At 26.8% G+C, this 16,805-nt stretch overlaps 1 non-coding gene across 1 annotated transcript; it reads left to right on the forward strand.

Annotated features, from left to right (window-relative positions):
* Positions 1-15,186: 15,186 nt before the first annotated feature.
* Positions 15,187-15,259, forward strand: Trnak-uuu. The gene has a single exon. It is a non-coding gene; the product is annotated as a tRNA-Lys (tRNA).
* Positions 15,260-16,805: the final 1,546 nt, after the last annotated feature.

The following is a 16,805-nucleotide window of genomic DNA, read 5'->3' on the forward strand; positions in this document are numbered from 1 at the left end:
ATCATCAATTAGCACCATATATATGATAATTTATGACGTGTACGTATCTACTATTTGTAAAGTCTATACCCGATTTTTGAACGGTGTCCTGTGATCGAGATATACCGATAAATCAATAACCGTAGAAAGGTTTATTCCTATAATGGCCAATTGTCTTGACTTATATATTAAATAAAAAATTCATTAAGACTGAATCTTGAGGTTGTTATTATTATTTGTGAACTATAAAAATCAATAAATACCTCGAGGTTAAAAAACTAATGAAATAATCGAAATTTATTTGAATATATTTTTTTTAATTGTGACGCGATAACAAGTGCGTTAAACTAAACCCCTATTAAATATAATTAATTATAACTTAGCAATTAAAATTAATAAAATCTTGCATTTTATACATTGTTTTTTAAAAAAATAAGCATTATAAATTATAGATTTTAAAATATCCATTATAATTTATAGTTATAAATATAGGTTAGTGATTTTAATCGCTATATTGTTATTATCACTAAACTATGAATATAAGGTCAAATTGTTAATATTGATAGAATAAACGCGAAAATCGATGAAAAAAGAATGAATGGTAATTGGTATTAACTATTATTAAAATATGGCTATTATGACATTTGATTAACAATTGCGTTTTCTACATAATCAGATAACTCGTTAAATTTAGCTGTTCGATAAATTATTATTTGTCCGTAATTTATAGTAAAATTTCGTACTTAAATATTAAAATATTCGATTTATTCGATGTACCTATAATAGAATTAGTAAAATGATTAAAAGTTAAACCTTCAGTACAAAGGCGCGTGCGTCAAAAATACGAAATGTATTTATACTGCAGATCATAAATCAAAAGACAATGCGAAGTAATACAACATAAAACAAAAATAAATAATTGTTTGTAACAGATAATTACGATTAGGTTTTCAATTCCGATAAAGCTGTGCCTATGTTGCGACATAAAGTAATGAAATGTTTTTTTTTAGTTTTTACAGTATTAACTACGTTTCATTAATTTTAGGACGATAATAACAATAATATGCGTTTCAATTTTCATAAATAATATTATTACGTTTTATGAAGCACAACATAGAAAAACGTGTTCAAATCGTAAAACAATTGTTGTTTTATTGAAATTTATAGATAATATTTTAAAATAAAAAAGGCTTGACATAAATTCTACGTCTAAAGGGCACTAATCGAATGACTGTTTTGGGATTATAAACCAATTGTAATAATATGGTCTTATCAAGCATAATTTTCAAATTGTATTAACAAAACAAAGGTGATCCTCCTCCGACAACACATCCGTTTTTTACTGCTTGAGTACACCCAAACATAAAATAACAAAATGCCTATAACACAAATCACATACGATACAATATAGACGATATTTGATTGTACCTATACGTATTATAGTACATTTGTAGCCGGGATGATTGTAGAAGCATAACGGCGTGATGGTGACCTAACAATAACTATAACGTCTATAACCTAACTAATATATTATCACAACACATCACTGTAGTTCACCTTGTCAGATGAAAAAACAGATTAATTAATTATGACTTAGGAACATATTAAATTGTATGTAAGTATATCTACCTAATATAATACCCATCCTATAAATAAAGTCAGACTATTTGATAAAACTATACGTCCTATAAAATTATATAAAATGTAATTAACACTCCTATCAAAGTATTTAAAGTATTACAATTTATAATTATCACTCGGTTAAAATCATAAAAGGAATATTTTTTTGCCATCGTATTCTCAACAATATTATTTTAAGACCGGTGAAGAGATGCAACTTTAAGAATATTGTTTTGGAAAACCATAGCTTGTTGGATGATGAAAAATAAATAAAAAAACCAGATAGATAAGATAGGTAGTGGCTATCACTATGCTGTACATTAAGTGCCGAGTTGATCACTATTATAGGTGTGTTATATTTGAATTCAATGATATATCATTGTTCACGAAAAACAATTCTGAGCGGAAATGATCCATCAGCCTATATCACCAAGTGATATGTTTTTTTTTTATTTAGCTATTAGTCATTTATTTTACTTCCAGTATTTATAGTATATGTTCAAGGTTGATATATTATTTTCCAAAAATATTGCATTTTATTATACAATATATTATAAGTATTGAATTATTATAATAAAATATATTTATACCATATTATATCAACTTATAACCTAAATTTAAAGTATCTATTGTTATTTTTTTATTAATAATCACTTTGCGGGTGAATTTTATGGAATGTCGTGAATACTTAAACTTAAAATACTCATAAAAAATTAATTGACTTCCGGTAATTTTTTTTTATATATAGGTTGAATAACTAATAAAAAACCTCGTTTTTTAAATTTTTAGTACACAAATAAACAATTTTATGAATTTTCAACTACAAAATAATTCACTAATTTTCGCAATTTTTATGACTTTTGAATACAAAATTTGAACTTTATAAATTATAATATACACTTATAAAAAAGTATTGTGACTATAGATTAACAAAAAATTTTAATTGAGAAAATAACAACTTATAGCATTGTATTAAAATTTCAAGAATTTTTAATTGACATTTATAAAAATTAAAATTAAAAAAATTAAAAATTTCTTATACTTATAAATATTAAATAACTCAAAAATAATCAAAATATTTTAAAAATTGTATCGTGAATACAAAATAACAAAATAAACATTTGGTGAAAATTTCAAGTATTTATGATTATTCGTTTTTGAGTTAGGTTCATCAACAAAATAAATGATTTTGTCGAAAATTGAATTTGCGGACAAATTCCAGTCTTTCTCGATTATGAAAATAAGTACTGTGAATTTTTAAATATGACCTCTTCAAAGTAAAAACTAGATCATATTGTATATCTAAAATATTCCTATTTTATAAAATCATAGCATTTTATCGACAACTTATTGTGTACCCATCGACAAAAAAAAAAATCACATCATTGTAAAATCAATATATATTCATAGCTTCGCTCAGAATCTAAAAATCGTACTAAATTGTAGCCATAAATTACAATTAATGTACATAATACATAGTTACAGTTAGGTACCCGTACTTATATAGTATGTGTTATTATAATATTTATAATATTATATAGCGTACGCGTAGTATAGCTTCGTATGAATAACTTATATAGTATAGTATAGCTAGTACCAGTTGTACCTATAAATTATAATTTATAATTATATAGTTCGCGGTTTTAGTTCGTGAACAATACGATAAATTTATTCGAATGTGAAAGTTACCGGATTGTGGTCGAGAAAAAGATTTAAAACATGGTACTGCTGCGCCCTGTGATGTATAATAATGAACAATTTTTTACCAAATATAGACCTTATCCGACACGGGCAACATGATCACTATACTACTGCAGTATACACGTCTGCAGACAGCAATTTTATAGCTAATTTGTATGATATGAACTGTATGTTTTGCGTGCAAAATTGTTCGCCGATGTTTACTAGAATTAGACGCCGGGTAATTTTTCTCAGTACTCGAGATTCCAAAGACACAACAAAGCTTCCACCTATATTCTCTGGGTGTTGACCGGGGGGGAGGGGGGTTGCTAGACTAACTCGTGTTTAGGTTAACATTGAACGGACAAATTTTGTATTACACAACATAAATAAAACAATAATTAACTTACATAAAACATTTAATAGGTCGAATATCACACATATATATAAGCGTACACGTCATTCGCTTTAGACGGTTTAGACAGTCGTCTGCGCAGTCGACCGGACTTGTCTGGTATAGTATGTGAATAAGTTGTGGTGCACGCGTAATAGACAGGTAGGTGGACAATGGACATACTCGTATTATTATTTCGTGTATTTCGAGAAAAATCGCTCTCTAACCCCGTGGACCCCGTCACCCGCAGCGGACTGCAGTCGCCAATCACAACAGTCCTACTCAGTACTCACAATCCAAAACTAACGCCACTCAGCACGTGACGGTATACAGAGTGTCTATCATCGTATCCGTCAACGAATCTTTAATTTTATTTTTCCACAAAGACGACGGGTACATGACTTTGAATAATATATTGTTTATCGTAGCTACTCGTGCGACTACAGTTCACAGAAGTTTTTGCCATTTTTGGTTTATACTCGAAAGAAAATAAAACATGTGGTAATCATTTATTATATCATTTTGTTTATGGCACAACGTGTCTTGGAAATCTGTGACGGGGTCAGTTTATGTACGGAGTATCCTATCCGTGTGAACATTTTATCGTCGAATTGCCGTCGAGGGCAATTTGTTCAAACCGTTAGACGAGTTTATTTCAATGTTTATAGTTGTCTGTCCGCGGAAACGGGTAGAAAATTCGCGTATAACGTATTATTAATAATATTATATAGAATATGCGGGTGATCACGAGTGCGTGGAAGACACCCTGTATACATCGCAATATATGTGCGCGGGTATATACACAAATAACTGAACGATTGGTGTATATAATTAAAATATACATATTATATATATAGTTCATCGGAACAACCGGACGGAGACGGACTTGTTTTCGAACGGTTTTCTGGACACGGCGACGGGCCCAAAGGCTATACTTACGTACAACCTGTTTATATGTGTATCGTACGTTTGTATATTATTATTATTATTATTATTATTATTATTGGGTACGTCACGTCAAATCTCGATCGTATATCATAGCATCGTAAATGGTATTATATAGGTATACCAACTACACGCATGCACGAAAACCCGTACCGGCCGAAGGCGAATTATGTGCCATCGTCTGTATCGCGCGCGCAAGCTGTCCCGTAGATTACGTGCCCATGTCATGTATTATGGTACTGCCAACCACGTCCGATGCTGCGATCCCTGGAACTGACGAGGCCAGTGGCGAAATTTTTATGAAACTGACGGTATATACGTTATTATCGAATTTTTTCGCTCTCGGTAGAAAAATAAATATACCATAAACCCGACGTGTATTAATGTATAATACACCAGATATTATATTAATATAATGTATTGTATAAATTAAAATTCGTACAGTCCAAATTAATTGACTACGCATACACTGCAGGCGGGTCTAGTCCTGGACCGTTTATAGACCGTCCCGTCTGTAACATCATCGAGAATAATAATATTATAAAAATATATTATTAAACATTATTCGGTAAACTCGGTCAAGTAGGTGTCTATCTTGTTTGCGCAAACGATTATTATTTATTTATTTTATGATATCGCACTAAGCCACTAACCTTATTATGTTATAACTGTTGCTTAAGAAACCGTCGGACAATGTATAATGTATGTGTATACTGCACAGCACAAATAATTACGCGCATCTGCATATACGTCGCGGACGGATGAAGGAACTATCACGACTTTTATGATATTATTTATCGAATGTCGACACATCAATGAACATTTACTTACTGTAAAATATTCGATATTTCACGAATAAATATTTTCTATATGCGTAATATAATATGCATCTCAGAATAATACGATTTATCGAAGGCGTTAAGATAGAGTGGTGAACATAAAGCCACCTACAGACTCACTGCAGAGTATAACTAGTATAAGCCATGAAGTTTCTTTTTCTTTTGAGCCATTGGTCATCACTCATCACTAAATATAAAAACATTTAAGTTGATACAAATTTTATTAAAGAAAATGTATTGTTTTCATTGAAAAATAATAATTATTATTTTTGCCTCAGTTATAGGAAAATACGTTTGAACTCATTTACCGAATACCTACATTGTATTTATATTTGGGATAAGGTGATTAAAATGATTAAATCGATAACGGGTGAAGTATATTTATTATAATATTAATAAAAATAATAATAAAAATATATATTTATGTCTTGCAGTAGCGTTTATACGTTTATAGGGATGGTTAGGGGTTTAACCTAACCTAGGGGTTTACCCCTCCCCGAAATTTATGGTTGGTATAGCACACATATAAATTTATTTAATCAATTAATTAAAATTTAAAACCCAACAGTGCAACACGGGAAAATCAAAAATGAAAATTGCAAACGCATAGAATATAAAAATAGTTAATTATACTTTATTTATATGAAGTAATAAATATAATGATTGATCGCGCGTTGTCGATGGTTATATTTATATCTATATTTTGGAACTCATCACAGTATTTTAATAGACACTGAAGAAGTGGTTATTAATTTTGTGAATCTGCCTCGAAAATTGGATTTTTTGCTTTAATTTAATTTATATAATATTTCAGATTTCATAATTTATTATTACAATAAAGTAAATTTATAATATTTATTTTATAACCCCCCCTCCACCACAAAAAAAATGAATTCCTATTTAAGCCACTGATATTTTGCATACATATATATATGTACGTATATATCTTATTATAACTTATACATAATACATTTTATAATGTTAAAATGTTAAAAAAAAATCGAGTGGATATTAGAATTAAGGTCCACCCACGTTATTTTACCACGAACAGTATAAATGCTAGTTACACTATTGTGCTTTATAATATATATATATATATATATATATATTAATATAAATAATAATGTATATAGTGATAACTGCAATTAAATGATAGCTATAATATTTTACGAAAATTAACGCTGTTTGATTAATGATTATATACGGTATAAAGGTTTTCCTATTATTGTGACTTTAATATTTTATTGTGTTTGAAAACCGATGCTCCAAAACTGAGATAGCGATGGCGCCATATAAGACAAACCGTAAACACTAGTCGACATTCGGTTCTTACTATTATAGTATGAACAGTATGACAAAATATCGATCAAATAGACATCAGAATATCAGATAATGGCAAATAGTTTTCTTGGTTTTCGTAAACTAATACAGTTATATCAATGGTCTCTCATCACTATATAAGTAATATATAACATTATTCTTAGCATTTATGTATAAAACAATGTATTACAGCTATCTATAATATACAAGAATAAGAGCACATCATGTCATACGTCATATTAATATACTCATATTCATGACCTATTATTAATAATCAGTTATACAATTTCTGAAACTTAGAAGTTAGAATGATTGTACATAATATATATTACGTTTACCTTTGCATGCACATAAATACATAGTTGTATATATAATATAAAAATTAATTTGGAATAGTCAACGATTTAAATTAGGTAAATGTTTTTATGATTTATTTAATTATTTTAATCTTTATTCCGCGCAACTATACATATATATTGAACAACTTAATATTTCGTGTAATATCTTGGCACTTCCGATATCTCTTGAAAATAAAAAAATAATTATTTATAATTTTTTTTAAACTATTTATATAATATAAAATATATTTTATATGTTGACTGTATCCAGGTGGTGATGGTTCCTCTCTTCAAAATGTACATCCCCAATCTAAACCAAATGGAAGCTAGGAGGTCCCCTAATCGTAGTAACCTATAATTTAAAAATAGGGGTCGTACCCTTATATCCGACAAGCAGCTGCAGTGGATTTGTGTTGGTCGAATGAGTAGTACGCACATTTTAAGTCTAAAATTTGTTTTCAAAACTATGCGAGCGGTATAACATAAAATATATAACTAAATATTTAAGGATGATATATAATTAGTACATATAAAATTTAACCACAGAACACTCCTTAAATTACATAAAAATAATTAATGATTTGAAAATATGATTCTTATCCTTCTTTCCCAACATTTTTGGAATTTTTAAAACATATGATTGGCGAATAACCTTTTATATTTAAAAAATACTTAAATGAATGTTTTAATTTTCTTTTTAATTACAATAGGCAACATTATTATTTATTCTGATTACAACGTTCCATAAAAATCCTAAGAAGATGTATAAATTAATACATTTAAAACATTAATTACAATTTACAACACATAATTAATATGTTTTTCTATTGATACCTATTTTACTATACTTCCATTTATATTCTATAGTAATCAATGGCTCTAACAACTCAAATTTGATAAATTTCTTTCATTTTTTCTAGGCTACTATAGCAGGAGCTTTAATTTTTTTTTACATCAACGATTAAAATTTTGTTCACTCCAATGAAATGAAGTACATTAATGATTACTTTTGCCATATAGTATAAATTATTCCAAGATAATAACATAAAAAAATATAAAAATTGTATTGATTTAATTTAACCTCCAAGTTATTTATGTTATTATTTAATGACGTATTTATTAAAGTAATCTCGTGTTATTATTTTTTTTTATTATTCTCTTATACTCTTCACGTATGCTCATTGTGTTATTCTATACAGAATGTATATATTCATCTTAAAAATTATAAAATATAAAATTTAATTTGAAATTATTGAAGAAAATAACAAATTATGTATGAAGAAAAAGATTAAAAACGTTTATAATATTATGACGAAATATATAAAATATGATTTATATTTGATTTAATGTGGTAGGTACCTCTAAAATTCCCCCTCCCGCATTTAACTGACTTTACTACGTCACTAGTCTCCCTTTCCCAAAAACTATTTCCTGTAATTTTGATGTGATTTTGACCTATGTGATACTGTGAAGTACTGGTGTACATATTGCATAGTTTCATACGATTGTGAAATAACCGATAACCGTTTCAACTATTGATGACTAAAATTGTACAATAAAATATTAATTTATTGTTATAAACATCAATACATTTAGTAAAATAATTTATATGGAATAAATAATTTATGTTCAATATAATTATTCCCAATGACATACTTATATTTTGTTTTATAGTATTAGACTACTAGAGTATACAATAATATAGTAATAATTATTCAGCGAATAGGTACTTTTATCTCGCATATATAATCATGCCACGACTTGAAACAAATTAAATATTACACAATTTTATTCTGTAAAAATGTTTGGTTAACTTATTCTAAACAATAATATTTTTAATGAGTTATAATTTGTAATTTAAATATACAATACGTAACGCACTATTATAGGTATATACAACTAACGACTAACGACCAACACGTATATTATTATAATATGAACAGTAAAATGGATTAGATATATTTATATGGAAATATTCAATCGCGTGATTTCTTTTATTATATTACATTAAATTTATTTGGACGAAACGGTTAAGGATTAGATAATGATTTTAACAAACAAGAAATAATAATTGACGTCTGCGAAAAAAATCAAATTGTTTAATACCTATTCGAATACACAATAAGTCAATAATATTAGTGCAGACGTGTATACCTAGTACAAAGAGTAAAGAGTAAAGACCTAGGTTTATTATTAATGCAGTACTTTTGTAAATAATTGTTGTATAAACTTCAGGTAAAGGTCGTATACTTTCAGTTTTTGTAACTTCTTTTGATGATGCAAGATTTTTTGAAATCGTAAACAATTACCGTGATAAATTATAAATATAGGTTCGCGTAAAATAATTTTCTACCATAAATTCATTATATAAGTTGACATAACAGTTAACTAAAAATATTAAATCCTGCAGCTAGTGCGACTATTATAACGCTAATATTTGATGTCACGCAAGAAATTGAAACTATTTTCATCTAATTATTCAATATTTAATTTATATGAATATAATAATAACAATTATTATTATTATAAATTATAATATGATACGATAATAATTAATGTGTCGTACGTGATATGTGGAAATATATTTTATACACTGATATGTAGAGTGTAGACACTGTATAGTAATGGTATGGGCCGTAAGCCACAACCAACTACTAAGAAATAATATTTAAATATTATGAAGGCATTCCAGCATTATCTTATACACTATTGATTCTATATGTGAAATTAGAAGGTTTTTTATTATTAACGAAAACGATAAAGGGATTATTACATGCCGATTCCATTAACTAACATAATATTATAATACTATTCTTCGAAAAATCGCTTTCAACGGAACGTATGCATATTATATTATACCTACTAACAACATATACAATTATAATTTTAAATTTTAATACTCGAAGAATAACAGGAATCAGTTGTACTAACGTGTATTAGCACGTGACGCGTAATTGGGATTGCTCACTGAGAATCAGCTACACAATATTAGTCATATCGCATATAATGACATACAAAAATTTACATTTATGTTTCAAAATCTTGTGTAACTGTAGTAAAGTATATTATACGTGTTATAATACAGTGACTGCAGATGACTTAAATATAAAAATAAAAATAATACAAAATGTATTAACGAATAACGATTTTCACCGACCTACCTTTATGGCTATATGTTTATCTTAATAATTTATGAAATATCTATGTATATATATGTTGTATAAATTTATTATATAATAATATAATATGTATACCATACATTATTTTAAATGTATGCTGCAGGGCTGTAGTGCATCTATTATTTTAATGTGGATTTGAATTAACGAATAGTGAAATATAAATCTGATTTAAGTTACAACCATTCTAAATAGAGTATTTTATTGTATATATTTAGATAGTATATACTCGTACAGTCATATCTTACAATACAAAAAATTGCATATAAATGGTTATTTACATTTTTATTTCATTTATATTTTTATGCTTTTTGTTGTATGTATAAATATAAAATATGTGTTGTGTAACTAAATTTGATCACGTACTCACACCTCATATACAATAGAATATTTTAAATAAAATAAGCAATACATTTTTATTTTTTAAATTAAATTATCAATACAGTTACAGAGCTATTATCTATTAATCTATCTATATACTCGAAGTATACTCATTATCATTAAAGAACAAAAAATTTAACATTTTTACATATTATTTAATTAATTTATAAATTCATAGTTCTGTTCTTAAAATATATATTATTATGAATTATGATATGCATAACTAATTAATAATAACGTTAACCGTTAATTTATAAGAAAAAAATGATTTGGAAAACTGCAGGTAAATAGTATCATTGGAGAAGAAAAAAGCCAAAAGAACTAGAAATTAACTAGAAATAATTATAAAACAAAACTATACTATCTAACCATTTAAATTTATCTCAGTTTCAAATTTAATTACTTGTTTATGGTTTATAAATATTATATAGGTAATAAACTTTTCTATTTACTTAGAAATGCATCTCTTGAGTATAGTATAGTTTAGCAGTTTACCTCATAGTTTACTCGATTACATTGACTGTTAAATTTAATGTGTACACACTATACGACTACACAGTACACATTTTATTATGCATAGATGCGTGCATAAAGTTACCTAGTGAGAATAAGTAAAAATGCATGGGCACATAATACATATCATATACCTACGTAATAATTAACTGAAATTTGTTCAGTCGTTGTTTGCAGAGTATAGACAGCCCATCCCGAAATGTCAAGTTCAATATAAATTCTTAACTCTAAACCGTTATTACCGATATAATATTATCATTAATAATGTTTATAATTTCAGTACCTATATTTGTTCTGTTATTTACGAAGGTTTATATAAGATTTATGTGTTGAACTAGAATTTTGGGGGAAATGCATATATTATATTTCATCGCCCTAAGCATCGCTTAAAAATTAAAATCAATAAATCATCATGGTTAGTGGTATCTACAGTAAATATATTTCATAGTTATTTCACACATTATAATAGTACTGTTGGTATGTGTATTATTCAACACTCAATATGGTGTTATAAGGGGACATTAAACCAACAGTATTTATTTAAGTTCCTCGAACGTATGTAAAACATATTATGTCATATTGCCATCGCCATGTATCTAATGCATATAATAAATAGTAAATCTATATCATTATAATATATACGAGTTAAATGTGTAATACATATACCTTACATTATATTCATGCATGTATATATATAAATATAATAATATATATAATATAAATATCTATAGTAAATTAGTAAATAACATAGAAAAGCAATTATAAAGCTAAAACAACAATTCCAAAAATTAAATTTTTAAAAGCATTTTATTATAGCCTTCTAATATCTATTCTTAAAAATTTACCATGGACTAAAACCACTTAAGTTATAAAAAAATATTTGCTAGTTAGACTGCTCTTCCATACTCATACTCCTAAACATGTAAGGATAACCTATAACAACATTAAAAAAAAGTTTAATATAATGTTTAATAATTTTCTATGGAATTAAAAGGCTTGGTACAATTCATACAATATATAAACTATATCATATACATAATATATTTATGTATAATAGGCTGATTCTATACTATTGTCATTATCATATACTTACATACTCAGTTTAATCAGTTCAAATTCTGATGATTTTTTTATGGGAATAATTACGATTTAATCATTTTTCTAGTTAATCGTTCATAAAAAAAACTATTATAATTAGACAAAATAAATACACATATTATAGATCGAAATGATCGAATATTGTACAATTATTATTGATATATTATAACTTATAAGTATTAACCCGCCATTAACCGATAGTCAATGACAGCTGACTGCTGACGGTTGATATTATGATCTTTAAATATTATAAAAATAAAAATCCCAATTTTAACTATCGAAACCGAATGAACCGTCATAATATGCGTCTATAAAAATACAAATTTAATTTTCCATGAATATATCATATATTATTATATTATGCACATGCCTAATATATTAATATGGAGGTTATTAATACTTACTAAATAAACTGTTGGTATACCAATTACCAATATATTAAACTTAATTGAATGAATAATTGATCGTATTTTTATATTAAATAAATATAAAATAGATAAATACCTATATAGTACATAATTATAGAGTACATGATATATTATCATATATTCATAGCTCATATATCATACGAATAAGTGCATATTATTATTAAGCCTATTACGAAAAATACCTATACGCCTATGTAGTAGCCAGTTGCCAGTTGCCAGTTTAAACCGGCTATACAGTATTTTTGCTATTTTGTTTTTTTTCTTGAGTGAATTTTTATTAGCAGATAATAGATAATAGACAGTACATTAATATATTATACTTATACATACCTATTAAGTCTTCGGAAATGGTTCAATTTATTGATCATTATTTATTAGATTTGCAGTTGCCAATTGCCATCAATTATATAATACCTATACTATATAATATATATTCTACAGTGATAGTATATAGTTTAAACAGTAATAGGTTTAGAATACGCGGCGTTAATTTTTTAAGAAACTTTCAAGTGTTTTTGAGGATCTTATTGAGCAATACGGCGGAAAGATTCTTCTTTTGTCCAAGGTTTCTTACGCTGTTACAGTTGTATACATGGGCGTCATTTCAACTTTTTTATTGTTGGTGCCAACATTTTTGCAGGCCATTCAAATCATTACCAGGCAACATGGAAATTTTTTTTTGGTGAATATAGGGGGGGGGGATTAGTGGTGAAAAAAACAACGGAAAAATTATTGTTTAATTTATTTAATATGTCACCTATATTAGTATGAAAACATCACAGTATTATTACTATTTTGGAAAAACTATGTATAGATACTTTTAATGAATCTATATTATATTGTGGATACCAGTGGTATTTAGTAAGTAAATTTATGGATATAAAGCACCTTAATAGTACTTAACCGAACCAAACCTATACTATTTTTCTCCCTGCACGCTCAAAATAAATAATATAGCTAAACCTGAAATTTGTTTTATGGGTTCCCTTGTTCAAAATGGCACAATATACTTAATTCATATTTCTAAATTTTTACACTTCTAATTTTAATTTAACAACTTAAATTCAATTTAATAAAAAACCGTTTAGTTACACAAATAAAAACATTAATTATCATAAAGCAATAATAAACTAAATAGACTAAAATACTAACATTTGGTGGTTGTCGGGTTGTGTAATATGAAATATTGAGCAAATATTATTATTATTATATATATTTTATTAAGAATTTCACTTCTTTCTCGATCACGACTAGATCAATCGTACTCTCGATGTACTTAAATTGGTGGTAGGAAATAAGTAACATTGTGACAAGGTTAAAAATGTAAACAAATAATATTTTATGGTTGCTATTTTTAGACAATTTTTTCCCTTTTGATGGGAATCTATACCAGTATATTATACCCACAGATATATTATATATTATATCAGTTGGTAATATCATGGTAGAGAATAAAAACAATATATAAAATATATACATAACCCGTATACATAATTATATATATTATAATATAATATTATTTATATTATTATTATTTTAAATTATGTCTATGATATAACCACATTACCATACTGATCATTTTTGGAAATAAACACATTAGTACCTAAAATAAATTTTTTTTAAGAGGACGCCATACCCGTATGTGTTGTCTCTATCTTACTAACGTACATCATAACAAATTTTCGTTCAGCAGAATACATTTTGTGATGTTAACTTTAGTATTATAGTAAATTTACCTATTATCAAATTTAAAGGTAAGAATATTATCTAGTCAATGACATATGATTTTATTGATATTATCATTTTAAAGTAAGTTATAAACATTTTAAAGTTGTAATATTTCACATATAGTTGTAACTCACTTTAAAATAATAATATCAATAAAATCATATGTCATTGTCTAGATAATATTCTTACCTTTAAATTTGATAATAAGTAAATTTACTCTAATATTAAAGCTAAGATCACAAAATGTATTCTGCTGAACGAAAATTAGTTATGATGTACGTTAGTAAGACAGAGACAACACATGCGGGTATGGCGTCCTGTTAAATACTGAAAAAATATAAAATATATTAATATATAACACTTAGGTATATCGGCACTTATATTTATTGTTGGCAGGCCAAAAAAGGCGTTTTTAAAAACTGTTGGTGCAAATGTACACTCTGCACCCCCCCCCCCCCCCCAAAAAAAAAAAAAAGACGCCCCTGGTTGTATATTAGGACGTATAAAATTCAAATATAAACTAGTACAAATGAAGTCCAGTTAGACCAAATTCATAAATTATTATTAAGGAAATTGAAATAATAATTTGTAAATATGTCAGAAAACCAGTAAATATTACAATAAAAATACAAACAAATTGTAAAAAAAAAACATCAATTCATTATAAAATTCAATTAAATTGTGTTTGTAAACATGTAAAATACAAATCGCATTTAAATAAAGATGTTTTATCCATTTGATTCAACAGCCCGGATAGCTCAGTCGGTAGAGCATTAGGCTTTTAACCTAAGGGTCCAGGGTTCGAGTCCCTGTCCGGGCGAATCTTTTTGCATGTTTTTTTCATGCAATAATTTTGCTTTTTTTATGGTTTATTTCATTTAAATTGACAGCACTCAAAGACCTATTTTGTTCGCATTATTATTTACATTTTTCGCTGACTTAAGAAAACGTACAAAAACACAACATTTTCGAAATCACGTCTAATGACCGCGTTCAACAGATGGCGCACCTCGTACCGCATCGGCTAAACAATTATCTCGATCGAATATAATTTTTAGTAATAATTTCTACTATTATTTAACGTTAATAATAAGTTTTATGGTTTAGTCGTTATATTACATGGTATTATTACTACAAAAAAAATTCTTAAATAACAAATAAACCCTATACAGTCTACAATTCTGCGTTACGCTTCATATAGATATGATTTCTGTGTTGAACTTAAAAAAAATGAAAATTTAAACAGGGATATGATTACTACACAGTATTATAAGAGTTTTACTTGTTTGCTATTTGAATTTCCTGTTCGCTTCAGAACAACTGTTTCTGATGGTCGATGAATAACAAAATCGCTGCCGCACGCAGTGGTTCCTATGAAATAAAATATACAAAACATTTTTATTGCATGAAACAAATAGAGCAGTATCAACAATACGCTTACATTATTGATCGACTGTTATATCAAGTATACAGTTTTATACACGCATATAAGCAATGAAATAAAAAAAAAATAGATAAGACCAAGCCGGATATTTAATTGTAAGGCAAAAAAACCATCCTGAGTGGACATCTTTTCTTCATTTTTTTGTAATGACCAAAAAAATGTCTCTTATTTTACTTAATTTTTATTATCAGAGAAATAAGAAAAACTACCTTTTAAAAGTACCGTCCATAATCGATTTTCTATAAGTGTCGCCAAAGTCTAAATGACTTCGAATTTTTCAAAAAATACGTTTACAGAAAAAAAATAACATTTTTTTAGATCATGCAATCTTTTTGTGCATTTTGTCAAATAAAATTAAGTAAAATAAAAGTCGTTTTATTGGTTATTATTGAGTTATTGAATATTATAAACTTAATATCCGAATTTGACAATAATAATATATGTATAATTATAATATAATATATATACTTAATACTATTTTTATAAATGTACATAAGGTTGGTTATAATTGAATAATATGTTCTTTATAATAATAATATGATTGATTAGGTAAAAAGTTACTAATTTTCTATGATAAATTAATGTATGAATCAACGTTGGGGATGGATTTGTTGGAAATTTGGTCCGAGTAATGATGGCTGCAGTGATGAGAGAACTATGTTTTAATATAAGTTCTGACTCAAATGAGTTTGCGGAATTGTGTATTAAAAAAGTATTATATTATGATAAACAGGATGTGCTAGACCACGGAGAGTATAATATATATTATATAATGATAATTTATTGGTGTATTATGGTATAATTATTACTTTTATTCGGGTATTATATAGTAAAACGCACGATTGTTCTTAGATTATAATAATATGTCAAATTACCTACTATACGTATTTATAGTTTAAATTTCATTTAAACGTCTTAGTTT

This window comes from Rhopalosiphum maidis, chromosome 1 (assembly GCF_003676215.2).
Source record: "Rhopalosiphum maidis isolate BTI-1 chromosome 1, ASM367621v3, whole genome shotgun sequence".
Lineage (NCBI taxonomy): Eukaryota > Metazoa > Arthropoda > Insecta > Hemiptera > Aphididae > Rhopalosiphum > Rhopalosiphum maidis.